Source organism: Anguilla rostrata, chromosome 12 (assembly GCF_018555375.3).
Source record: "Anguilla rostrata isolate EN2019 chromosome 12, ASM1855537v3, whole genome shotgun sequence".
Classification (NCBI taxonomy): Eukaryota; Metazoa; Chordata; class Actinopteri; order Anguilliformes; family Anguillidae; genus Anguilla; species Anguilla rostrata.
In genome coordinates, this window is record NC_057944.1 from 23,815,509 (window position 1) to 23,842,101 (window position 26,593).

Sequence of the window (26,593 nt, forward strand, 5' to 3'; positions counted from 1 at the left end):
CCTCCACCTTCTTATTTTTTTCTTTTTTTTTTCTCTTTTTGTTTGGCGATTATAATCGGGGAGTCAGCGGCCGCTGTGGGATAAGCTAAAGGGATGCTCTGAGAGAAACGTCTATGTCTCAGCACCACAGAAACCAGGCGGGGGAAACAACCAGAGACAAAAGCCCTTTTTTTTGGCACTGAATGGGAGTCCGTCGCTTGGCATGCGGTGGGAATAGCAGTCCATCAGAAGTCTCCGTCTAAGGTAAATAAATATGCAGATGGCTCCCCCCCCCCCCTGTCTTCCCTCGCTGTCTCCTGCACCCCGTCCCTGTCGCGCGGTCGTGCGTGCACGCTTGCTGTGTCTCGCGTTGAAGGAGAGGTAGAGGAGGATGCACGCGAGCGTGGAGCTGCACGCGGGAGAGCCGATCTGTATTCATGGGGAGCGCGGATCACAGAGCGAGCGGCGGGGAGCGGGCTGCGTCCCCCAGCCCTGCTCTGCCTCCTCGTCTCTGAGTAGCGGCATTGTTCGCGCTCGGCGGGGCCCGGGTGCCGTGATCGCAGCCGGCGGCGAGGGGCCGGGGGGAGGGGGGGCGAGGAGAGAGCCGTCCGGCGTCTGGCTTTGCCCCCTGGAAAGGGCGCTCTCCGCAGATGGCAGCAGTGGAGGGTTCTGGAAAAGCAGAGGGAGCGAGAGCATTTTTGTTCGTTTGTTTGTGTGTGTCGGTGCACATACTTTTTGAGAGAGGGAGCGAGTGAGAGATAGTCTACGTGTGTGTGCTTGTGCATGTGCACTCACTAAGAAGCCACTTTATTCCGTCCCACTTACCGGTGTTTCTGATCTGTGCGTAGGGATAGGGGGTGTGTAGGGACAGGGGGTGTGTAGGGACAGGGGGTGTGTAGGGACAGGGAGTGTGTATGGACAGAGGGTACATATGGACAGGGGGTGTGTATGGACAGAGAGTGCGTATGAACAGGGAGTGCATAGGGGGCACGCGCACATGACCGCAGGTTAGCTGTGCGTAACCTTGGACCCTGAGTGTGTTGTTGGTGTCAGCTGAGGGTAAGAGAGGATTCATTTCCCCAGAAGTTCTCCAGAGTTTCCAGAGAAGTGCTACCGGAGAGCTAGCAGAAGGGCAGAGGCAGCCTGACCCCCGTTTTGCCCAGGTAGTGCTGGCGTTTGCCAAACAGCTCAGAGACGTTGCCGTTCAGGTGCCACATGGCATTGGGCATCCCTGCTGGAAATGTCTGGAGACTGTATACTAAAATATATCAATCAATAGAGCATTTCATAAAAATTTGCAACACAATGTGTGTGTTCCAACCCTTTAAATAATCACACACACTCACACATACATATGAAAGAAGACTTGCAGAATACACACAGACATGTTCACACACATACATACACAAACACACAGATACACATGCCCACTCTTTTTCGCCTGATCCAAGAAAATTGCCTTTATGGTTGCCATGGGAAACAATAGCCCCAGCAAAGCATGGCCAAATGAGAGTGGACAACTCCAGGGCGCAGTACGCTAATGCCTGAGGAACAAGCGGCAGGATTAACCAGCAGGTCATCACCCTCTTCTCCACACCGTGACCCTGTTAGCCCTAACCCTAACCCTTCTCATAGCCCTACCCGAACCCCCGCTCCCACACACATCACCCTAGTCCTACCCTTTCTTTTCAACACTGGTGTATTTCCAAATGCTGGCTGCCACTGATTTTGATACCGAAACATATGCATCGTTAAACTAAAGCTTTGACTCACCCTCTCGGCTCTGTTCTTAAGCTATTAGCCAAGCCACCACTCATCCTCTGGGGCAAATGCAGCTTGCGCTGGCCTGTGTGTGTGTGTGTGTGTGCTTCTGCTTTTTCTGTGTGTGTGTGTGTGTGTGAGTGTGAGTGTATATGTATGTATGTATTTGTATGGGTTTGTGTGTGAGTGAGAGCATGAGTGTATGTATGCGTGTGTTTGTGTCCATGCCTGCATGTTTGTGTGCGTGCATGTCGGGATTCGCATAGCCTGAATCATTTTCAGTTATCTGGCATCTAAAACTGAATTTTCTGTCAGTTATAACAAAATATGCCTAAAATAGATAAATAAACAAATTAATAAATGGACATATAATGAAGCAGTAATCCAGGCAGCCAAACAACGATGTCTCAGCAGAGAATCTTCTGAACTACCCTCTCCCAACTTTTAATATCTCCCAGTAATTTTGCCGACCCGCCTGCCGGTTCTTGCTACCTCATCCCCTAACATGCAGATTTCGAGCCCATTTAACCCGGAAGGCACGCACAGGGGGGTACGGGAGCAGGGTTAAGGGTGACTCGTGTTTAATTGAACCGCGTCCACTAATGCTCAAAATCAGATTGCTTTTAGAAAAGAATTGCCGCGACGGAATAGCTGAGCGACTAGCCGGATCATTCACGGAGAAACGGCGCGTACCACCAGCAGAAAGGGGACCTCTTTCCCCTTTTGTGAGAGTAAGAGAGACTGAGAGAGAGAGAGAGAAAAGGAGGCGGGTAAAAAGGAGAGAGCACGCACATCTCTCTGCCCCTTTATCTCCATCTCTCTTTTTCTCTCTGCCCCGCTTCTCTTTGTGCATCTCCCTCTCCTCCTCCTCCTCTCCCTCTCCTAGCTGCCCACCCTGCTCTGAGCATTAATGGTGCATGCCATTAGCAAGCCCATCTCTATAAGGGGGGGTGGTCTCTCCCTCCACTAAGAGGCTACTTTAGACCTCGTATAAACACGTTCACAGATGTCTCTCCACGCTTGGAGCTCCGCTCCCCTGTTACGACAGCCTGCTTCAGTTCAGCAGCCAAAGTAGGGTTTCAGAGGAGAGAGAGAGAGAGAGAGAGAGAGACAGAGAGAGAGAGAGAGAGCAGAATTAAAGACAGTGCCATTTCTCACTGACCTCCTTGTCCATGTGTGTGTGGGTTCCTGCTCGCGTGTAAGCGCGAGGAGTCGAGAGAGAGAGAGAGAGAGAGAGAAAGAGAGAGAGAGACATACGCCGGGGGGCGATTTTTCTCTGCTCCTGATTTCTTATGCCCCCCACCCTCTTCACTCCCTCCACCTTCTTATTTTTTTCTTTTTTTTTCTCTTTTTGTTTGGCGATTATAATCGGGGAGTCAGCGGCCGCTGTGGGATAAGCTAAAGGGATGCTCTGAGAGAAACGTCTATGTCTCAGCACCACAGAAACCAGGCGGGGGAAACAACCAGAGACAAAAGCCCTTTTTTTTGGCACTGAATGGGAGTCCGTCGCTTGGCATGCGGTGGGAATAGCAGTCCATCAGAAGTCTCCGTCTAAGGTAAATAAATATGCAGATGGCTCCCCCCCCCCCCTGTCTTCCCTCGCTGTCTCCTGCACCCCGTCCCTGTCGCGCGGTCGTGCGTGCACGCTTGCTGTGTCTCGCGTTGAAGGAGAGGTAGAGGAGGATGCACGCGAGCGTGGAGCTGCACGCGGGAGAGCCGATCTGTATTCATGGGGAGCGCGGATCACAGAGCGAGCGGCGGGGAGCGGGCTGCGTCCCCCAGCCCTGCTCTGCCTCCTCGTCTCTGAGTAGCGGCATTGTTCGCGCTCGGCGGGGCCCGGGTGCCGTGATCGCAGCCGGCGGCGAGGGGCCGGGGGGAGGGGGGGCGAGGAGAGAGCCGTCCGGCGTCTGGCTTTGCCCCCTGGAAAGGGCGCTCTCCGCAGATGGCAGCAGTGGAGGGTTCTGGAAAAGCAGAGGGAGCGAGAGCATTTGTGTTCGTTTGTTTGTGTGTGTCGGTGCACGTACTTTTTGAGAGAGTGAGAGATAGTATACGTGTGTGTGCTTGTGCATGTGCACTCACTAAGCAGCCACTTTATTCCGTCCCACTTACCGGTGTTTCTGATCTGTGCGTAGGGATAGGGGGTGTGTAGGGACAGGGGGTGTGTAGGGACAGGGAGTGTGTATGGACAGGAGGTGTGTAGGGACAGGGAGTGTGTATGGACAGAGGGTACATATGGACAGGGGGTGTGTATGGACAGAGAGTGCGTATGAGCAGGGAGTGCATAGGGGGCACGCGCACATGACCGCAGGTTAGCTGTGCGTAACCTTGGACCCTGAGGGTGTTGTTGGTGTCAGCTGAGGGTAAGAGAGGATTCATTTCCCCAGAAGTTCTCCAGAGTTTCCAGAGAAGTGCTACCGGAGAGCTAGCGGAAGGGCAGAGGCAGCCTTACCCCCGTTTTGCCCAGGTAGTGCTGGCGTTTGCCAAACAGCTCAGAGACGTTGCCGTTGGCATTGGGCCACATGGCATTGGGCATCCCTGCTGGAAATGTCTGGAGACTGTATACTAAAATATATCAATCAATAGAGCACATTTCATAAGAATTTGCAACACAATGTGTGTGTTCCACCCCTTTAAATAATCACACACACTCACGCATACATATGAAAGAAGACTTGCAGAATACACACAGACATGTTCACACCATACATACACAAACACACAGATACACATGCCCACTCTTTTTCGCCTGATCCAAGAAAATTGCCTTTATGGTTGCCATGGGAAACAATAGCCCCAGCAAAGCATGGCCAAATGAGAGTGGACAACTCCAGGGCGCAGTACGCTAATGCCTGAGGAACAAGCGGCAGGATTAACCAGCAGGTCATCACCCTCTTCTCCACACCGTGACCCTGTTAGCCCTAACCCTAACCCTTCTCATAGCCCTACCCGAACCCCCGCTCCCACACACATCACCCTAGTCCTACCCTTTCTTTTCAACACTGGTGTATTTCCAAATGCTGGCTGCCACTGATTTTGATACCGAAACATATGCATCGTTAAACTAAAGCTTTGACTCACCCTCTCGGCTCTGTTCTTAAGCTATTAGCCAAGCCACCACTCATCCTCTGGGGCAAATGCAGCTTGCGCTGGCTGCTGTTAGCCGGGCTGGGGATGGACGCAGGCCCGGCTTCATGTGAACACCAAAATGTGCCACTGACACAACATGCTCCCACTCCTGGAGGGTAGCATTAGCGGTAACCAGACAGTGAGCAGGGGCTAACGTCCAGCTGAAGGCAGGCAGGCTAATATTAACTTTTAATTAGAGGGAAATGTTGCAGGCAAGCTAACGCTGTTTTTCATAGGTCACATTTTCTCAGAAACCGATCTAAAAAAAAAAAAAAAAAACTAATTTGAATGAGGGTACTAATTAAATGTTAAATACAAACAGTAGTGTGGCAGTTCTTCTTATCTGACATTTACTCTCTCTAACTCTTTCTCTCCAGTACATGCTCACAGACACACAGGCACACACACACACGCGCAAAAAACATTATTTCTCATTTTTGCTCAAACTCCCACACAAGTACAAAAACTCTCATGCGCACACACAAAGAAAAAAAATGCATGCAGATAAACAGGTGCTCTCTCACATACAAGCACACAAAGACATTCTCTCCCTCTCTCTCACACGCTCTCACGCAAACACACACGTGCTCGCATGTCAGGGTCCAGCTCGTAAAATCGCCGCTCCCCGCTCTCTGGTGGAAAGCGCCTGAGATTTCAGCTTCACGGAGCGGACCAACCCCCCGTTCCGTCAGCAGCCGACAGCTGAGCTCAGCCCGTTTCCCCATTCCGACGCAACGCCAGGGTCCCGAACGCGTCCCGCGCCCCCGTTTCGGCGAGGGTGCCCCCGCGGCAATCAGCCGCACGAGCTTCTCATCCTCCCCCCGAGCGCCCGCGAGACGCGGAGCGCGGCTCTCCGACACGCGGCGCGCAGCGGCGATGACCCGCGCGCGTCCGCTGAAGGCCTGCGAGGGAACAGACGCGCGCGTTTGGGTGTAGAGTTACGGAGGCGGCGTCGCAGAAACGCAGGTCACGCAGCCGAGCGCTTTCGAGAGACGTCCTGCAGGGAGCCTGGGGGGTGTGGGAGCGAGGGGGGAACTGTTAGCTCAGCACGGACGGTGTGCCAGCCTGCCCATTTGCCTTTTGCTGCGGTGGCGTTTAGGGGCTCGGACCCAACGGCTCTCCGCTGCAGCCGGCCCTCCACTGGGGGGACGGAATGTTCCTTCTCTCGACGGCGAACCCTGGCACCAGCTCCGGCAAGTCTAGATGTGTCTACCAGGGTTTGGCAAAAATTACCAAACTAAAATGCTTTTTAAAATACAACATACCTTCCAAATAAAGAAACCAATGCGCTACAATCAAATTGGTGGTTGCTTTAAAAGGGGCTCAGAGCTATGAACCGTGCACAGTACGAATCGCGAGCAGCAAGCCGTATTACATGTGAAATAGAAAAATGCAAATGCTGATTTCACACGCGTGTGTAAATTTTGAAATGGCGCAGATCCCGGTGTATTGCACGCTCTCCCGTTGCGTGCGCCATTAGACCGCCTGGCGTGGTGGCCTGCTGGCAGCTCAGCCTCCATTCGCCATCCCCTCTTCAGCCTTCCACTGTGAACATTAACCACTCTATTGTTCCCTGAGAGATGCTGTCATTATCTTCTTGGCACTCTGCGTTACATTAACCCTTTATATGGCACAGCAAGAATAATGCTAAGTTTCTTTTTTATTATTAGGACAATAATAGCAACACATATTTATTATTATTTTCTTCACTGAAAGCACAGTTCACTTCTTTTTTTTTTTTACTGGTCGAGTTGTTAGTTAAGTAGGCTTCAAGATTTAACAACAAGGTGTATCTTTAGACAAGGCATTACAGGGATAATCCACTGATGCATCCCCACCAGCTTGCCCCACCCAGAGCACTGCAGGGCATTTCCTCTTTCCCCATTCTGAGCATCGGTAGGAAACAGAATACCACTGGGGCTGCAAATCCATATCAACTCAGTTCATTTAGGAAATGAATTGAAATTAATTTCCTGAATTGAAAAATGAAAAATGGCCAGAATGTTCTTGAAGCATTTCTTTCTTTTTTTTCAGTTCATGGAATAGAGTTTCGATTCATTTCCTGATTGACGAAATCAAAATGGAATTGTACCCGACCGCAAATACTGTTGATATCGAGGCAACTCTCTGTGATAGTTATGAACCAATGTGCATAGCGAAGGCTTCAATAATCTTATCTGAGATAATTATTTTATTTGAGATGGGGTAGGGGCAAGGGGGGGATGGGGGTGTAATAGCACTGCATACCAACTATCACGCCCAGAACTGGGAGTTTAATGCTCATTAGCAGTACTAGGCCTTGTAGCGCTATCCACCCCAGGACACTCAATGGTGTGATGTCTCGGTTATGGTGCAGATAGATTCCAGTGATCCCTTGCTTTGACTTCTCTGTGACCCCCAGAGGCTCTGAGGGGCTTCTGACCGTTGCCGCTGGGTGTAATGTTCACCAAGGTGGGAAAAATGATATCTACTCACAGTTGCGCGTGTTTGTAGCGTACGAATGGTTCTGGCACATATTCACTACCTGTAGTGTCTCATTAAACTGATTTGTAGTGGTGCTACTGAGTGCCCTGGGGTGATAACATGAGTGTGTGAGTGACGGGGGGGGGGGGGGGGGAGCGAGAGTGACAGCTGGCTGAAAAGTGTCATGTGTCCTGCTATTTAACAACTCTGGCTGCACTGTGAGAATGAGTGAGCAGTTGTATACGTGTATTGTACACATGCATACACGTACACACACACACATACACAGGGCCCTGCCATCTGTCAACTGGTCTTCCTCACTATGGCATTGTGAGTTTCTCATATTTCCTTCATTGGGGAGATGTTCACATGACGAGGGTGCTAACCAACTCCACCTCTATCCTGATTTGGGACGTCCTGATCTGGGATGCCACAACAAAGTAAGGAAATATGCTTAGGGTACTTATTCTTAGTGGCCAGTGATTCATTAATAAAAGGCCTGGGTCCATAGAATACATACAGACTCCCACGAGTCAGGCCCTAAAGGCGCTGCGACAGACCATTTCAGCGAATGCCCCCGACATGTTTGTTCAAGCACACGAAGATGAGCAGCTCAGAGCAGAAGAGCAGCTCCAAGCAGATGAGCAGCTTGGAGCAGAAGAGGAGCTCGGAGCAGAAGAGCAGCTCAAAGTAGAAGAGCAGCCCAGAGCAGAAGAGGAGCTCAGAGCAGAAGAGCAGGTCAAAGTAGAAGAGCAGCCCGGAGCAGAAGAGAAGCTCTGAGGCTGCATTTCCCCGAGCTTCATTTACATTCCATCCAAGCCCCACTCCGCAAGATCCTTAAATATCTCTCGCCAACCATTTTTAACTTCCTCAGGCGATGCAGTGTGCAGCTTGGACGCCTGCGTTCCCCTCCAGCTTCCCGCGTAAAAGCAACGGTCGCTAAGGGAGGGGCTTCCAGGACAGCTGCCTCGAGAGACTCACAGAGCTCGTGGTCCCATTGCAGATCTTGTTGCGACTGCAGGTTAAGGATACTTTAATCTGTGTCATGGGGGAGCCAGCAGAGAGCATGATGCCAGGAGGAGATGGGAAAGATGATTTGCTTCAACTGCAGACTTCTTCCAGACCCTCATCCTGAAATTTTCCACTGGTGCATCGTCAAGCAGTCGCTCCGTTTCCAGGTTCAGACAGCTGGCAGCTGGGTGAGCCAGCCGATTGATCAGAAGACTGAACGATTTTGCCGGAATAATCCTCCCTTAGCATTTGGCCACATTCACCGCCCACGTTCCTTTCCAGCAGCCGAGTTCCTTGTTATATCACGGCATCTAATTGCTCCCCTGGTGATGAAGTGCTTCCAATTATGAGACTTTGTCCGTATTCCCAAGAACAACCGCTGTCACTGTATGTTACTTTGCATAATCTTCCTGAAGACCGTAAATTAAATGGTATCATAACCACAGCAGGTGGGATGAAGGACCAGGATGTTTGTGCCTGTGATGCTTGTGATGTTTTCACACAGTAACACTTTGAGTATGACATGGACCAATAACGTCACCCTTTGTGTTCCCTTGTATATAAAGCCCTGTGTATGAAGGCCTGTTGACGCATAGACAGCTCTGACACATCTTTGCACTGCCGTTGCCTGTAAAACGGTCGTCACGGATGCTAATGTGGTACCAGTTTGATATGAAATTTTATATAAACTCTTCCCCACTCTCAAAAAACTGCTTTTTGTGTATATTTAATGCATGGTTATATCTGAAACCAATCAGGTTCACTAATCTCCTTTGCATGCATTATACCAGTTGCATTTCATTCAAGGCACACTGAGTCTATATATTTTTCCCTGTAGTAAACACAACCACGCAGCATGAAATGGGATTGGTTCAGAACGGGGTCTGATGCCTCAAACTGAATTTCACACACTGTTTGGGCATCAGGTCTCAAAAGGAAGGCATCTTATGCTCATTTTAACAACTAGCCATCAGCAAAGTTTCGCAGTCAGTGACTCCACAACTCAGCAACCTGAATATACCTTCTCTCCGTAACACCCCTCTTTAAAAAGGTCCATACCCTCAAGTAGCGTACTTCAGTACTGAGTAGCTTCAGAATATATCCATCTGTATAACTCTGCATAACACCCTGGCTCAGGGTATCTGCCAAGAAAATTAATAATGTTGTAATACAGGAGACCAATGCATTTAACCAGGAGCCCACACAGCATTAGGTTGGGAATCCTCAAAGGGCTTTTATCCCGGAGCTCCTGCCAACTGAGAAGGGAGAGTCCCCCGAGCCGTGAAGTCATCGGTTCCAAAGTTATTTTTCGTTTTCTTCTCCACCACGCCAATGCACCCCTGCGTCGATTAAATTAACTGCGAGGACTCAGCCGCTGTGAAGAGAATACAATAGCACGCTGCATTAACACTAATTAGTCAGGGAAAACACATGTATTTCTTTAATCTGAGTGGGCAGTGAGGGGGTGGGGGGGGGTGTTTCGACACTTTGGCGAATCCTTGCAGTTAATTTAATCCACGCAGTATCAGACTCGGGCATGAGTGATGGGCAGTGAAGAACATTGGTCCAGTTGCATTAGTTATTCATACATTTCTTCATCTATTTGTTTTGGAGTGTATGCATTTATTTGTCTGTCAGATTGCAGAACACTCTGATGGCTTATACGTGTGAATATTTGAGACTTGGTCCATCACACTGCAGAAAAAGAAAAAAATAATGAAATGAATTTTAAGAAGCAAATAATTTTGCGCATTGATTTTGTGTCAAAAGGAATAAAAAATGGAGGAGGCTGCTCCAGCTGTCAGTACCAGCACTGCGTTCACTCTCTCTTGCTCAAGGCTTTAATTAACCGCCAAAAAGACCAGCGGACAGCCGACCTGAACCTTGAATTAAATCACTAAGCTCCCCTTTGCTATGAAAAGGTGGATGAATTGCATTTTGAGTTGGTCAGACTTGGTTGGGAGAAACAGAACATGCTCAATTAATAAGGTTCAAATAACGTGGCAAGAGATGCTTAATGCTATACTATGCTGGTCCTTAATGTGATATTATGCTGTTCCATAACTTCCATATGATCAGATGAAATCTGTTATTTAACTTTTAAACAGGATGGTTCAAAATAAAGAAAAAAATATTTTTTGTAATGGCAGTAATAAGAATTTCAGTGAAAATTCATAGACCTAACCATGCAGTTACAGCACTCATAAAGTATATTCAGCAGCACAGAGGGTGGTGAATCCCACCCTGCACTTTTTAAACTGACCTTAAATCAGCAGAACAAAGTGTGATGAATCCCACCCTGCACTTTTTAAACTGGCCTCAGATCAGCAAATCAGAGGGTGGTAGCAGTGCAGATATTTTGTATAATTTAACCAGGAATACCCCACTGAAATCGAAATCTCTTTTACAAGAGTAACTTTGTGTTTTACTTGACATAAAACTGAAAGTTACACAACAATACAACTGCCAATCAAGTGACACACATCAAATTAGTTAAGCAAGTAAAAACCTGCAGAGCTCCTGTAAGGCTTTTCTTAGCAGAGCACAATGAAACAGAGGAAGTGATCCACATTGGCCAAAAATCTGAGCAGCACACCAAGGGCCATGCAGGGCTCTGGGCAGGGCCTGCAGGGCAGTGGGCATTGCAGAGAAGTGTTTCTGCCATTGGTTGGCATTGCAGTCTTATATGTGCATGAATGTCAGCAAGCTGCATCACTTCTTTTCCTGTCAATTTGCATTTCAGCAGCATTTTGGAATGCAGCAGCTGCAGATTAATAATCTAATTATACACCCATGGTCTTAAAGAATGATTTTCCTTCAACTGATTAAGCAATCAGTCATTGCATTAAAGTTGCATTTATCACACTTGAAAAGCTGTTTGGATATGAAATGCCCCCAAAATACATAGTCCAATCAAGAAATAGACAGGTATGCTGCATTCATTTTCATATTTCCTGTTGTCCAGCTGTCTTTTATTAAACTGTTATAGTTCCCCCAAGTTCTTATGGAAAAATCAGTGATGCAGGCAGGTGGTGAAACTTCTGATTACTTGTGATAAAACCTGAGTCAAATAATAATTAGAAATGCTTCTCTACACACCAGACTAGATCCTCCAGACTAGAGGTCTGCATTGGGCTTGAAATGAGGCCCAAGGCTACCTAAGCCTGATGTCTTTACAGCCCAAACCAAAGGCGCCCAACCAGCTCTAGCCAGATTTTAAGCCTCAACCAGACAGAGCCCGGTGGCTAAAATAACTAGCCAACAGCACCATACGGCAACAATAAAAGATAATTCATCATTTCCCACAGGAAAGCAAATTGCCGAAGTCCTTGCGATCACAGAACAAGGGGGAGCGACACTTCAGCCAGCTGTTAACAACGATTGACAATAATGGCATAAAGCAAAGCTTCTAGTTTGTCGCTTGCATCTCTGCAACAAACAGCTCAAGAGCGACATCCTCTTTCTTTCAGTATGTTTGTAAAATAGAGGAATGATTCATATTTTCATGTTCTTAATGAGCAGAATAGGCTAGCCAGCCAGCTTTAGTGCTGTTTTGCTTCTGTTAATAAGCTTATCACTCCTGTGCTGTCAAATATGGCTGTTTTAACTTTGCGAGATGAGCTTTAATGGTACTCTACAAAAACTGGAAGCTTGGTGCCATTACTGTCAATCGTTGTGTAGAAAAGACTTGTTGTTCATATGAGTTTATGTTTTTTTTCCATTGTGCATGAAGTGCGCATTCAAAGCGCATGTTGTGCATAGTTTTGAAGCGTGTACTTGTGTGCATGAAGATTGACGGTCACCAAGTTGTTTAACCAATGAGAAGCAAGTATGGATCAGAGGTTCTCATCTCTTTAAATCAATCTCACTCTCAGTCTGGGGTGATGGTAAAAACCATCAGTGCAGCCCTTTAATGTGTAAAGAAGGGCCGACAAATAGACAGATAGTGAGACACGGCTAATGCAGTACCCTGAGGGGAAAGATATTAGTTCTGCTCATATATACTACACATTTAACTAGACAGCATTCGTGGTCTCATTCTGCGGAACAGCAGCACAGAAGGCTCTCCGAGTATGACAGCCCCTCTTCCGATACAGCCGCGAGAAAAACGAGGACAGCTTTCTCATAAATCGCTCTGCGCGAAGCCTAGCCCAGGCTCGCATTCCCACCGCAGAGCTTGGTGAAGGCTGGCGGCGCAGCCCGTTATGCTAATTTGAACAACGGCAGCTCAGCCCCACTTTCACTCCTCATAACAAGCCCAGGGCAGGCTGAGCGGACCCGTTAAAGGGATTGTATCAGAAACTTGACCCAAGCCTCCTGACAATTACCAGTCCTGGGGCCGATTCATCCCACTTGGAATAGAAAAGCTTGCTTATTCGCCACAACCATCCATCCTGTACCGATGCTGTCATGGTGTTTTTGTCAGCCTGAGACTTGATTGTGTTAATTGTGCTCGTTCTACATTTTCCTGAAAATGATATCACTTTACAGGTGGCCCTAATGCCAGGAGAATTACAGAGGTATACATAGACTTTGGACGCACTCAACATGTGTCCTTAACTTTGACAGCTATTATTCGGTTCCAGTGTAAACAATGTAACAATGTGTACAGGATCATTAGTCTGCACCTCCCTCTGTGGCTACAGGGTGATTGCACAGGTATTCAGGCCACTTGGGGCTTGGGAGAAGATCACCCACCAAATCCTGCGACTGATGTCAGGGCCTCAGTCTGAGCCTGGTATTCCGTCGGGAATTGACATGCGAATCCAACAAAAGCTTTTATTAAACACGGGAGCAATTTACTCATCGCGAACATGTTGCAACTGTGATAGCATTACGGAAAACAAATTAAACTAGATTACAGGAGTCATGGCTGGTTGGAGATGAGGCTACGCTGGCAAAACGTGTTGACAAAGCGACTACAGTTATTGAATGTAGCAGGAGCGCAGCTAATTCCCGTGACTGCCTGTGGGGTCACATTTGGAACACACCGTAGGAGCGAAGTCATGCCAAGTTCAGGTCAGCGTGAGGGTTTGGTGAAGGTGGTCGTTAGGACAGATTCGAAGCCTGCTCGCTCAATCCAAAACAGTGAAGAGACACAAGCTGGGAAAGTAAACTCTTCTGTGTTGTTTGTTTGTGAGTGCAGCAGACAGAAAGATGATCAAGCTTCTTTTTCTCCCTCCCTTCTACCCCACCCCACCCCACCCCAAGTGTGCACATCGGTCAAGCCGTCTTGCCTTGTCCTCCCTCGACCTCTATCAGTCATACACCCTACCATCCCCCATCCCCCATCCCCCACCCCACCCACCACCAAGGCTTATTTGAAAAATGCATGTACTTCAGAAAATTCACCCCAGTCTCCCCATTCACTTCAGGTATCGATTTCTGTGTCGCGGTGTGACAAGACGCCTCTGCTTTTGTAATGCAACTTTCTGTTTCGATTTGCCAGTGTGACACTGCCACCAGCCGTGCCAGAGTCACCACTGAGGCACGCATTTCACGCCACTGTTTATGCGCTGAGTGCATGTTAATGCTCTCGCCTGGAATGACTCGCATGCCCGCCTTCTGAAACAGCTGGGCATTTACAGAAGCAATTTGGTTCAAGTACTCCTTTTCAAGGGTATGACTGCATTGTCCTACTCATGCACTTGAATCTGCATGACTCTAATAATAATTCATCCGGTTCTTCACAACAACACTGCCCGACGTCACCACAGCTTGTCCTTATGCAGACGTCCGGACTCACTGGCTGCCGTGTTGCACTCAGAAAAGAAAGTGTGGGATCGGCCAGGTCGCACGTTGCATTACAGAGTCAGGGTGTTTTCAGCATGTTGCATTATGGAGTTTAGGTGGCTTCAGTACACTGCATTGCAGAGTTGAGGTTATTTCAGAACACTGCATTACAGACTCAGGATGGTTTCAGTGCACTGCATTAAGGAGTTGTGGTGGTTTCAGGGGTCACCATGATAACATGCATATGTGTCAGACCCAGCAATAAATATTCATAGGCAGCATAAACATCTCATTACTTAAGGTCATTAAAGAATGATGGCTTTGGAGCAGGGCCAGGCCTGCCATGGTAGAGGTGGAAAAGAGAAAGCTGGTGAATGCGGTTGGGGCGAGGGCTCCAAAGAGGAGGCATGTAACTGATTAGAGCTGCGCGAGCTAACGAGTTAAACGCAGAGTTAAACGCAGAGTTAAACGCAGAGTTAAACAACGGGCAAAACTGAACCTGGCAGGGGCTGAAGCATGGCAGTGACATGGACATAGTTTTAATAATGCACAGTGGGGAGGGAGGAGGGGAGGGGTTTAACCTCAAAAGGCCCCTATGGTGCAACCCCCCATGAATTCTCACATATTTACAGTTCCTCACTTTACAAACACCACAAGCCGCTTTCCCTGCAGTTAATGAGCGTCGGGCTGAGTCCCTGACTAAGCCCCGGCATCACGAGCCACTGGCCCTGCAGTTAATGAGCGTCGGGCTGAGTCCCTGACTAAGCCCCGGCATCACGAGCCACTGGCCCTGCAGTTAATGAGCGTCGGGCTGAGTCCCTGACTAAGCCCCAGAATCACGAGCCACTGGCCCTGCAGTTAATGAGCGTCGGGCTGAGTCCCTGACTAAGCCCCAGAATCACGAGCCACTGGCCCTGCAGTTAATGAGCGTCGGGCTGAGTCCCTGACTAAGCCCCGGCATCACGAGCCACTGGCCCTGCAGTTAATGAGCGTCGGGCTGAGTCCCTGACTAAGCCCCAGAATCACGAGCCACTGGCCCTGCAGATAATGAGCGTCGGGCTGAGTCCCTGACTAAGCCCCGGCATCACGAGCCACTGGCCCTGCAGTTAATGAGCGCCGGGCTGGAGCGTGTGGCTGGAACGTTGGGCTGGAGCGGCAGGCTGTTCCAGAGCCGCGAGCTGACTCCCTGACTCGCTGCTTAACCAATTAAACAGTCCCCGCTGGAGAGCACCACCTTCAAGAGGATAAGCTGGCCCGCTAGCGCGCAAGATGCTAATCTGTCCTCGGCCAGAGTCACGCTGCACTGCGCAGCTCTGCAGGAAGAGGAACAAGAGCTGGGCAGGGGACTTAATGTCCAGCTCACTTTTTTACTTTTCCCTTTTTTACAATTCTTTCTCTGACACAGCAGGTACTATCACAAATCTCTGATTGGGGTTCGCGGCTCCTTTCGATTAGCAAAGCCACCTGAGGGCTAACAGAAGCCAGGGATCAGATCTCTCCCACCAATTTCTCCAGACAATTATCAAAAGCACTGACTTGACAGGCGGGTCAGTTACAATGATACAGTAGTGTTATCGCTAGCAGCGGGACTGGCTAACAGTACTAGAGAAATGGAACGCTGGGACCTTTTTGTCACCCTGCTAATTTTCTCAAATTAGCCAGCACAGGCCCACAGGATGAAATCTTGTGTAAATCATAATGCTTCTTTTTTTCACGGTCTCTTATCGCTCTGATATGAAAGGAAAACATCTAACACTGCTGGAGACAATTGATGCTTTCTCCCTGCAGTGGTACACAGTAGCCCTCATTCCATCAGTGGATGTTTTCTTTTGGAAATCCCAGGGCTCTTGTGGTCTGGCTCCGGAGTGGAACGGGGAAGGGTGAATGATGCTTTAACTGCAATCGACAGGGAACGGTAATCAACTAACTGTCCGCAGGATCCTCCCTCCCTCCCGCTCTGTCTCTCTCTGCGGGGGATATAAACAATGCAATCTTACTATAACGAGGCACTTGACAGAAAGAGCCAGGGTTGGACGAGGGGTCAGGGATCCTCCACAGTGTCTCACAGTGAGATGCTGTAATTCAAGTGATCAGTGTTCTCACACCCTGCAAGCCAAAGCCGGGAACAGCACTACTAACACTTCACTTCAGCTCTGCCGTATGACATCTTACAGCTAATCTATAAGCATCTGAACCAGTGCTTATGAAGTATTTATAAGCAGTAAGCACTCGTGAACACGTGGATGTAAACAAAATAAGAAAAACAGATGCACTTAGTGCTTCTACTCTAACACAGACACGTATTCCTATGATAATTACATTGGGTCAATTAATCTAATTTGTAATCATTCAGACACTATCCATAAACATTTATGAACATCTTCTAAACATTGATTTAAATGTTTTTTTTGTGACAAGCAGACATAATCGGCAGTCGATTAAGCAAACCACTGAAGCGGTTACAGACACTCTTCTTGTGTGAATGAGTAAACCGTTCTAACACCCAGCTTCAGCTTGATTAAGGCCCTGTGCTGTGCATCGGGCACTGGAGTGTAAATCTGCCCACACCTGCCTAAAGATATCACCGCTTTGTGCCCGCCATGGCACGCCACAGATTGAGAGGAGAAATATATTCTGATTATTTTACTGTCAGCTCATTCTTAGCGCCAGTGTGAACACACATATTGGAGTTTGATTTACGCCACAATACCCAGATGGAAAGTAATTACACATTGAAAGATAGAGATAGAGGGGGAGAGAGAAAGAACGCGAGACAGAAATAGACTTTCAGAGGTAGGCTCAAATGGGAAGCCTGGGTTTGTACTTTCTTCGCTCGGGGCTAAATGGTGCAGAGGGTGATTCACGGGGTCGCAGAGAGGATAGGGCTTGAGTTGTGGCACGTGCGCACACATCCCTATTAGCCGGGGGGCCGCAGGAAGGCCTGGCACACTGCGTGACATCTGGAAAGCCTTGGACTCGAGCTGCGGCAGTTTAGAGGGCCTAACAGCTGCGTGTGATCAACAGCCCCACAGGCGAGGGGAAGAGGGGGAGGCGAGAGAGGGAAGAGAGACAGAAGGATACGTGATAGAAAGTAGGAAGGGAGGGGAAGAGAGATTCATAAATGACACACCAATGTGCAGCACTTCCCCGTGTCATCTGGAGGGGTGACTTTTATGCCTTGAATAATCACCCCCCTCCTCCCCTTCCGCCCAGCGTTACAGTAAGTGTCAATGGTTGAGTTAGCGTCAATCCTCAACATCAATCAGAGCCTCGCCTACACAACATTATTCTACATCAGTTAAATTTACTGACAGTTGATTGGTCTGGAGGCGAACAGAATCTTAAAACACATCAATGAGACAATGTGTGAATCAGCTGAAAGCGATGTGGAGCCAACACAGGAAGCGGAAAGACTCGCAGTGCTCGATTTCTCTGCCTGTTCAGAGAAGAACACCAATATCCAGCCAATTACTGAAATCCATACCAGTCTCATTTGCTCATATCAGTGCTGTAAGCCGGTGACAAGATCTCATTGTTTTATTGTTATCAGTCAGATGAATTTTTTTGTGAGGATACAGCTGGAGGAATTACCCATTACCGCTGCAGGTTATGATATCCGGCTTATGGCAAGAGATATTGGAAACCTGGACTGCTGAAATTCCACACCGCCAGGCGGGACGGGAGGGTTGGGGGGATTTTTCACACTCTCATGAACCTGTCCATGTATTTGAGACAGACGCACTTCCATATTTTTACCCGTACAGATTAAACAGATGACTTTTCACGCGTGACTGCAATAGGCTGTCGGATCTTTCAGCACCGATGGATGGATGAAAGGCGGGAGGGAGGGAGATGGGGAGAGAGCCCCGCCCGGTCACAAAACCGCTAAAGAACTGGTGAAGGAGGACTGGAATCATGCATCAACATTTAAGGCAGTGGTGGAAAAGGTGGCAAACTGGGAAGCTGCATTCTGTCTGCATGCGTTCCCACATGCGCCATGCGCGACACACATTGACGGAACTGTCTGCATGCAGCTCCACGCGCAGTTCCACTGAACAGATGCAGGAATAACAAGTCTCATGCTGTAGATGAAATAAGGACAGGGGAACGGCAGGATCAATAGAACTGCACCAAAGCCACAACCAGAAGATACGAATAAGGGGCAACTGCACGACATAGAAATGCATATGGATTTCTGAATGCAACATTTAGTTTTTTTCCTAGGCATTAAATATGTTGTGAGACTGGATCGATCACTCCAGGAGGGGGTGGATGCAGTTTTTAGCGTATATATTTTGTTGCACATTGAGAATTCTGTTCTGACCGGGGCACTTTCTGACAATGCTGGAATTATGCATCCCTTTGATTTCCCTTTCATTTACCTGCCAGAGTAATGACATTTACATCATCTCTATAATTGGAATAGTCTTCCTGGACTCTTAATGTGTAAAAACTAAATACATTTTTTTTTTTTTTTTTAACTAAAATTAGCTTAACCATAAGGAAAGTGCTCTTCATAATTCCAGTGATTGTCAGTGTAGTCAGTGACAGTTACATGATAATGTCCCAACCTATGGCATCCCACCAATTTTCTGTATCATAGGGACATGGGTGAATCCTAGCATCATAGATTTCACATTCTGGGTGGATCTGCAGCCTGTGGTTAATTGCAGTTCTGAGCATACTTCAGCTTTCTCTATGACGTCTATCAAATAGTTTGAAATTTTGTAGCCACAGTCATTGTGTGAGAGGTGCTGTGATGGAAATAATCTATGGCGCTTCATAAAGACAGACCACTTAAAACACAACTGTACTGCATGCACTCAAGATGAGCAAGTAGTTGTAAAGAAAAAACAAATGGCAAATAGAAAATACATAGCCTGTCAGTTATTTCGTACCAGTCGTTTTTACACAATTAATATTTACATTTTAATACGCCTTCACCAGCCATATTGTAGTAAAACATGGGAAATTGTAAAAAATAATAAATAAATAAATAAAAAACAGGTATCTACAACAAATTGACAAAGCTGTCACACGCCAGCGTGACACCCCTGGGAGGGAGACGCGGCAGTGCCGGGGAACACGATTGGTGTGAGAGAGTGCGCGCCCACACAAACGGACACCTTCATCCTCCCCCCTCACGGGTTCCAGGCAAAAACAATAAAATAAAACAACAAGCTAAAATAACGAAGACAAAATAAATTGAAACAGGTTGACAATTATTTCAGTTCCCCGCACTGTAGCTGGACTGCTTCCCAGCAGACCAACTCCTCTGACTTTTCAGTGGGGGTTCACTGTTCCCCATCTTTTTTTAAAAGAAACAAAACTTAAATAAAGAAACTCGCTCCCGGTCTAGGCCCCAAACTGTGGAGAGCAGCACCCCTTTAAGCACTTGGGCTGATTAGCTAACGCAACCCAGGTGCGTGTGCTCTCTCCGCCAGCCGGCGCAGCCGAGACCAATTCGTTCTCCAGCTGACCGAATGCTACAGAAGTATACTTTCAATCTGAAGGGAACATTCAATGCACAGCCAACGTGCTAGCAGCTAGTATGTCAACAGTAGCCATTCATGCAATGACCATTTGCAACACCTAAGTTTCTTAATGTGAAGCAAAGATCGCTGAACATTTGTTTTGTTCTTAGATCACGTTCTTTTTGCAGGATTGACAATCCCTACAACGTGTGACTGGTTCAGCAGACAGGAACGTTATGGATTGTCAATTCTTAAAAAAAATAAAAAAAAAATGCTCCAGGTAAAGAAAACAAATTATCATTTGACTTTCAGAAGGAAAAACAGCATTTCCTTTCTTTGTTTTTTTCCCTACAAAATTATGCACATATGAACACTACGTGAAAAAAAAAAATCTGTGTTTTTTCCAAATCCACACTCCCAATGACAATTGTAGGGCTGTCGTTCACCATCAAGCACAGTATAATGGAACTAGCAAGCAAAATCAGTAACATTTTTTATTATATGACATAAATATTTGTATTTTCACCATATACTTCATGCCCATAATAGTAAAGCAATTCATCATTTTTGTTTTGCAGTGGTGCTCTGGGGCCTTGTCAAAAGGTGTTGATGTGGAAAGGTCCATGCACTGTGGCATCGGAAACCACAGTTTAGTCCCCAGCAGGGCACAGCCAGTACCCACACACCAAAATACATATTACAAACAAGATCTTAACAGACAGCACCACAAACATATATCTTTTGTGGATGTCAGAGGCATTGTGACATGTAGGGGACTATTGCTTAGGTAAGCATTTAATTTAATAGTCCCCTGGAAGGCTGTGGTGAAAAGTAGCTGAATGACGTCTGCAACTAGCGTGTCTTCGATTTTAGCTATCGATTTTCTTTTTGAGTCAATAGCTCACAAATTAGTTGTGTAAAAGCTTCTCACAGAGGCAGTGTTTTGTCCTAATGAGATTACTGGGCATGCCGAAGCAGCACTGCTGATCTTAGCGTAAGGGCAGGCCATGCAGTGGGTTTGGAACGAAGCATTAAGACCCTTGTTTAACGTGAGAAAAATAAGGTTTTCTCACCTTACAGAAGGGTTACATATGCAAATATGGTTTGTGTTCAAGAGCAGCAGCTGCCCATGTTTTATACATAATTTATACAAACATTTTATGTCTGTTTCATTCTTTTTCATCTTGTGGAAAAGTGAACGTATTATCCTTATGTGAGGGAGGGGAAGTGTGAAGACCAGACGCGACCAAACAGGGGATCTATAAGTTACCAAAGGGGCACTCCAGTAACCACTGAGTCTCGTGAGAGACGAAATGAGAAGGGGGTGCTATACTCCTAAGGGACGTATCCCAAAAAATGAATAAACCCCTAAACGGGTAACTGAGGAAGAAGGAGTATATAAAGAAAATAAAGGAACAGGGAAAAGAAAAGAAGAAAAAACGACTTCGACCCGAAGCAGAGAAAAAGAAAATGTCTTTTCAAAAAAAACAAACAAAAGACGATCTGAGGCCCACTAAAACCAGGGGGGAAACTAGTTAGTAAGGGGCAGAAAGGTTTGTGCCCCAACGGTGACACAATAACCCCTTAAAACCGCCAGCCTCAGAATCTGGACCTATACCGTCCTAATACCTTTTTCTCAAAAGAAAAAACTAACAAACTGAAGTCAGAACTCTTTTTAAATTTCTTTGTTCTTATATTCCTTACACCTTGCTCAGAAATACGCCAGGGAACTGGCTAGAGTAAAACACGTTACACTCAAGCACCGTTCCACTGCCTACTGACGCTTTAAATACCCAGCCACAGGTGTGGCTGGTAATCAGCGGAAGATGTGAGCAACCCACAGGTGAAACCGATCAGAGGTAACCCTGCAGGAATGCATGGAATGTTCAAGCAGGAACAATCCTCCCACAGGAACCAAAAATAACGATTAGCCGAGTGGCTAATCTGCAAGCTCGAACTAATCGTCCCCACACCCCAAAATAACGATTAGCCGAGTGGCTAATCGGAATGCTAACCACTGAGCCGGTGCAGGCACAGAAAAATGATCTACCTGCACAGAAACCGTGACACCTTACTTTGGTGGAGTTTTTCATACAGTGCAACCAGTGTCTGAGTGAGACAGGGACATTACTGATTCTTTTTTTTAATGAATCGCCTTTTTGTCCTGAAAGGCCATGAGAATGACCAACAAACCAAATGAGAAAAACAGCAGGAAAAATTGTGTTCATGACATAGTGCCAGTGATCAGCCAAAATAACAGTGTTGCAGTCTTGAATGCAAAACAGAGCCAATGCTGAGTGTGCGGTATGTGTGTGTGTGGGTGTGCGTGTGTGTGCATGTGCGTGTGTGCATCTTTACTGTGTGTGTATCCAATGGTAATTAACGTTTCTTCAAGGACTCTCGCCGCAGAGCACAAAGATGCCGTGTCCAGACGGACAGTAAACGAGGCATGGACACACGCGTTTGGTATCGGACTTCTAGGGGAGTGACAGGACGCTGGAGAACAGCCCATGGTACAAGCTGCCTTCTGCCGTGTGGCAGTGGCCGAGTTCTGTCTGCAAAGGTCACGGCAAATGGAAAAAATGCACTGCAGACAAAAAAAGAACAAAACATCCTTTCCATCAAACAACACTGTCAGCCTGACCTTTCAGAAACAAACCTTGTTTTTCCCTTCGCATAACTGTGTATTCAGGCACAGGCGGAGCGTGGAAGGACCAATATGCTTAAAAAACACCTTTTATTGCTTTCATATTGTACAACACCATGAATCATTTTCTAGCAATCGACAGGTAATCCACTTTATTTACCCCCTGGGGGCTAAAATAATTTGCGTGACCCAAAAAATAATTGCTTATAATTAGGACCACCAGTTTCCCCTTGTTTTCTCACATGGTACTTCAGTCCTTTGCCAGCTAGAGGTCATGATAGCCTCTTTATCAAGCCCCTTCTAAAACCATTATCCCATTTGCACCACCTCAATAATCTAAGCTGATAAAGTAATTCACACTAATTGTGCACTGATAATGATTTACAGCAATGTTTACAAGCGATACTCACGTTAAATTCAGTTTGAATACTTACTACCATGGATATGCTGCAGTATTTTTATGTACAGGGGCATGATAGGTTTTGTTTAAATGTTATGAAAAGACAAGTTCTATTTATGGTCACTTTCTTTCCTGACTCTCCCCATATTAGATCAACTAATTGTTTTCATAAATGCCTTAATTAGAAACTCAGTTGTATGATTAGTCACTTGACTGTGTTGTCGGGGGGGCCTATTTGTGTTGTGTCGTTCGCGAACGATTCGTTCAAAAGAACAAATTTTTTTGGTGAACGAACTGTACTGAATCACTTTGTGAAACGATTCGTTCACAAACGTGAACTGGTCGTTCACTGACTGACTATCATTCGTACTACGCCCGAATCGTTTGCGAACGACACAACACTAGCCCAAATCGTTTGCAAACAGCACAACAGTACACTTGCCGAATCGTTCGCAAACTACACAACACTAGTTCGTTCCTCTTGCTGTAGCGAATGCAAGGAGCAAGGAGTCTCTGGGGAAGAGGGTGGGTATGGTATGGAATAATGGATAATAATCAAACAAGTGTGCTGTTTATTTTCAATGAAATAACAAGACTTTTTTTAACGTCTCAAAGTAGGCTAGCCAAGGCTATTATTTTATCGATTAGCCTACATTTTATGACAAAACGTGATCTACTTAGCCAACGTATATCAGCACTTTCTATTTGAAGTAGCCGTTAAAACAAGTCACGGTAAAATAATCAGCATCTAGGGCTAAAACAACTCATTTTGGGAAATTTAGTGAAATGAAATGGCCAAAGGAAACGCGTTCTTTAAAACTAAATTGTGTAAAATAAAATCGAAACAAAAACATTTTATGAAAAATAGGGAAAGAAAGTGTTTGGTTCTTTGGCTATTAAATGTCCTGTAGGAAAATGCTCTGTCTATATATGCCGACACCAACGCAAGTGACCGCTACTGATTCGGTGAACAAATCTTTTGAACGAATCTTTTTAGTGAACTGATTCTACTGATTCAGTACACTGAAAAAAACTGTTTTGCCCATCACTAGTGCCTACGAGGACCCCTGGAGAATAACCAACAAAGTACGTTTAAATCCCTGCAGGTCACATGGTGGAGACAAACTGTTGGCCCTACTAATAACTCCTGTACTGTCATTTATGTGCATATTTGGAATATTTAAGTATACTTGACATAAGGACTTTATCAGGTGCTTAAACAAAGGGGAAAGCTCTCTACAAAGATGGGCTTACCTGTTATAAATCCCTAAAAGAAAATCTGATTAGTGATCCATTTCAAGAATACTTTTTTCATGCTGTCTCCAGAGGTCTTAGCACCGCTTGAAGACATCAATGCACAATAGTGCACAACCAAGGACCATGGAACCACTGAAGCACTGAAAAAATCAGATCGACATCTTTGCAGCATTGCCTTTCAATGACCAGGATATAATGTTTCTCTACAATTCCACATTTCAAATGCACTATCAGAGGCAAAGGGGCATCACCATCAGCAAGCAAATATGTTTTAAAAGAAAGGTGTATTTCAGGGCAACAAAACATTATGCATAAACCAGGAATCTGCACTCTTTGGGGGGAAAAGTCTATGATCAAGAAATCATAGATGCGCAGAAATGAAAGAGAGAAGAGAATTGTGGGTACATTAGCAATGAGGGCAAAGGAGGCTAGGGGAATAAGATTCACATCTATAGTGCCGGTGACTCATTTTCTTTAGCGTGTAACATCCTGTTTTATTCCCACCAAATGCTTTTCTGGTCACAGCGATGCGATAATAACCCCTAATGTGATCTGAGACAACAGACATCCATCCAAACGACACCTGACAGCACACGGCTTCGCTGTTCCCAGCAAAAATGTGATTAGAATGTGGGGGAGTTGAGACGGTGCACATGTAATTGACAGCAATAATGACGCCGATGGTGTGAGTTATTCATTCATTGGCTTGAATGTAATTTGCGTGTAAGGAAAGACGGGTGCACGCACTGCCTGTCAATGTCAAAGTGAGTGTCTTCTGGGAAGCCACTGGCTATGAAATCGTTGGGTCAATATGTTACACTTGAAGATAATTGCAGCAGTTGTTATAATAATTTAAAGACAACCACAGTCATTGGCTTTTATATGACACACGATCACACTGTCACTTAACCAGTCGGTGTACTGCTGCCTTAACTGTCTCCCTGGCAACACCTGCTGCCTTACTCTCAGCCCCCCACCTCCCATGTGCTTTGCTTTGTAGAGGCCAAGAAAACCAGGTGCAATTTGAGCCTTTGTTTGGCGGTCTTTTGTGCAGGTGCTCGACTGTTGCTTCTAAAGTGATGTCAGTGATTGGCTTTCTTCTTCTGGAGAAAAGCGGACAATGAAGCAGAGGGGACCATCAGAGACAACAAAAGAGAGACCGAAAATCAAAAATGGAAAAAGAGAATGAAGGACATGCCCCTGCTCCCTTTGAATTGAAATAAAACGATTTTTACAAAATGTGATTCCTCCAAAACTGGCAATATTTTGAGTGACAAAACTTCTTTAATAAGTTATAGATGTGTATGTTAGTCTAAGAAAGGCTAGTGTTAGGGGGGACTTGGACCATTCCAGACAAAGAAAAGCTAGATTATTGGATAGTTAGAGCAGCCTGAGATTGCAAAAATAGTGACTTTCCTTCTATGTTCATCTTGCTGCCGGTCAATGGACTAAGGAGGGTCTTTGAAATGAAGGTCATGCAGAATGAAGGTCTTTGACATTTTTTACTTGTCCTAGTTTTAATGGCCAGAATAAGGGTGGAGTTAAGTCTTTAATAGTAAACTTTGCAGTCAGAAAGATTATAATCATCGTTCAGCCTCTGGGACTGGTACAGTGAAGTGGGCCACAGAAATTTGTGACTCGGTTACCTGCAGGGGAACTGCAGCTTACAGACCGCAGCAAGGACATGGAGCATTTGTCTGACCCTGATTGGTCACCTGGAATGAGGAGAAGGGAGTGCCTGGTTCCCGGGAGCCTGCTCATTTTTAAAACATCCACTTGATTCGGTTCAGTTCCATTCAACTCAATTTTGCTTGTGAAGTGCCTTTCAAATGAAAGAATGCTCACAGCACTTTCCGGTAAAAAAACAAACAGTCCCACGGTTTGTGGTTGAAACATTAGCGTCTCAGCTTGTAAAGGTGTTTGCTACATGCAGAGACTGGGCCCTGTAGCCCTTTAGATATATTCCAGTCCGTGCTACATTGTTAGCAATAGCTGTGCTGGTACGCAGCTGGCTTTATGCTTCAATGGGTATTAGGGGCTCCTGCTATGTTACTAATGCTACAGCAGTTTGCAGGCTATCAATCCTTGTCGGTAAGATATATCTCTCTTTATCAAAGCTAAGGCTTTTATAGTACTGTGTGGCCTTTCGTTCCCTTTTCTGGCTGGTGATCACAGCTGTCCATTTATAATTGATACTAGGGTGGGTATAGTCTATGCCTTAGTTGTGTGACTGGTATTGACCAAGCAGGTGGGAAGGGAATTTTTGTCCGAAGGCTTTTCTCAATCCGACTCTTGCCAACCAAGTCCTTCTTTGTCTATGGGACAAAGTGGGGGGCTGGTGGGTTCCTGAAGTTATAAAAATATGCATCACATCCATACCACTACTCCAGTACTGATGGCTGAATGAGAAATTATGATCCCAAACAGATGGAGTTAGCACATACAACAATGAATAATCTCATTTGGTTCTTGAAGGTCCAGGTGTTTTGATTATTTGAAAGAAGCCATCTCCTGGGTTTATGAAGGCTTGTTGTCTCTTTGCCTCCCTTTTTAATAAATTGTACACGCTTACAAGTAAACTTCTAATGTGTGCATACCAATTTGCCTTCTCTGTACTGGCAGTGACACGCCGTGGAGACACACCCTTGTGTTTCCTAGCAAGGGTTGCACTGGACACATCAGACCACTGAGGGAACAGGCACTGGTTTTAATGAATGCATCAAACGTGATGCTCAGTGACCT

At 46.4% G+C, this 26,593-nt stretch overlaps 1 protein-coding gene across 2 annotated transcripts in view; it reads left to right on the forward strand.

Annotated features, from left to right (window-relative positions):
- Positions 1–2,720: 2,720 nt before the first annotated feature.
- Positions 2,721–26,593, forward strand: part of LOC135235582 (galactosylgalactosylxylosylprotein 3-beta-glucuronosyltransferase 1) — a 67,454-nt gene continuing 43,581 nt past the window's right edge. For both annotated transcript variants that reach the window (XM_064301169.1, XM_064301170.1), the window contains exon 1: positions 2,721–3,296. The gene's annotated coding sequence lies outside the window, so the exon portion shown is untranslated. The remainder of the gene's footprint in view (positions 3,297–26,593) is intronic.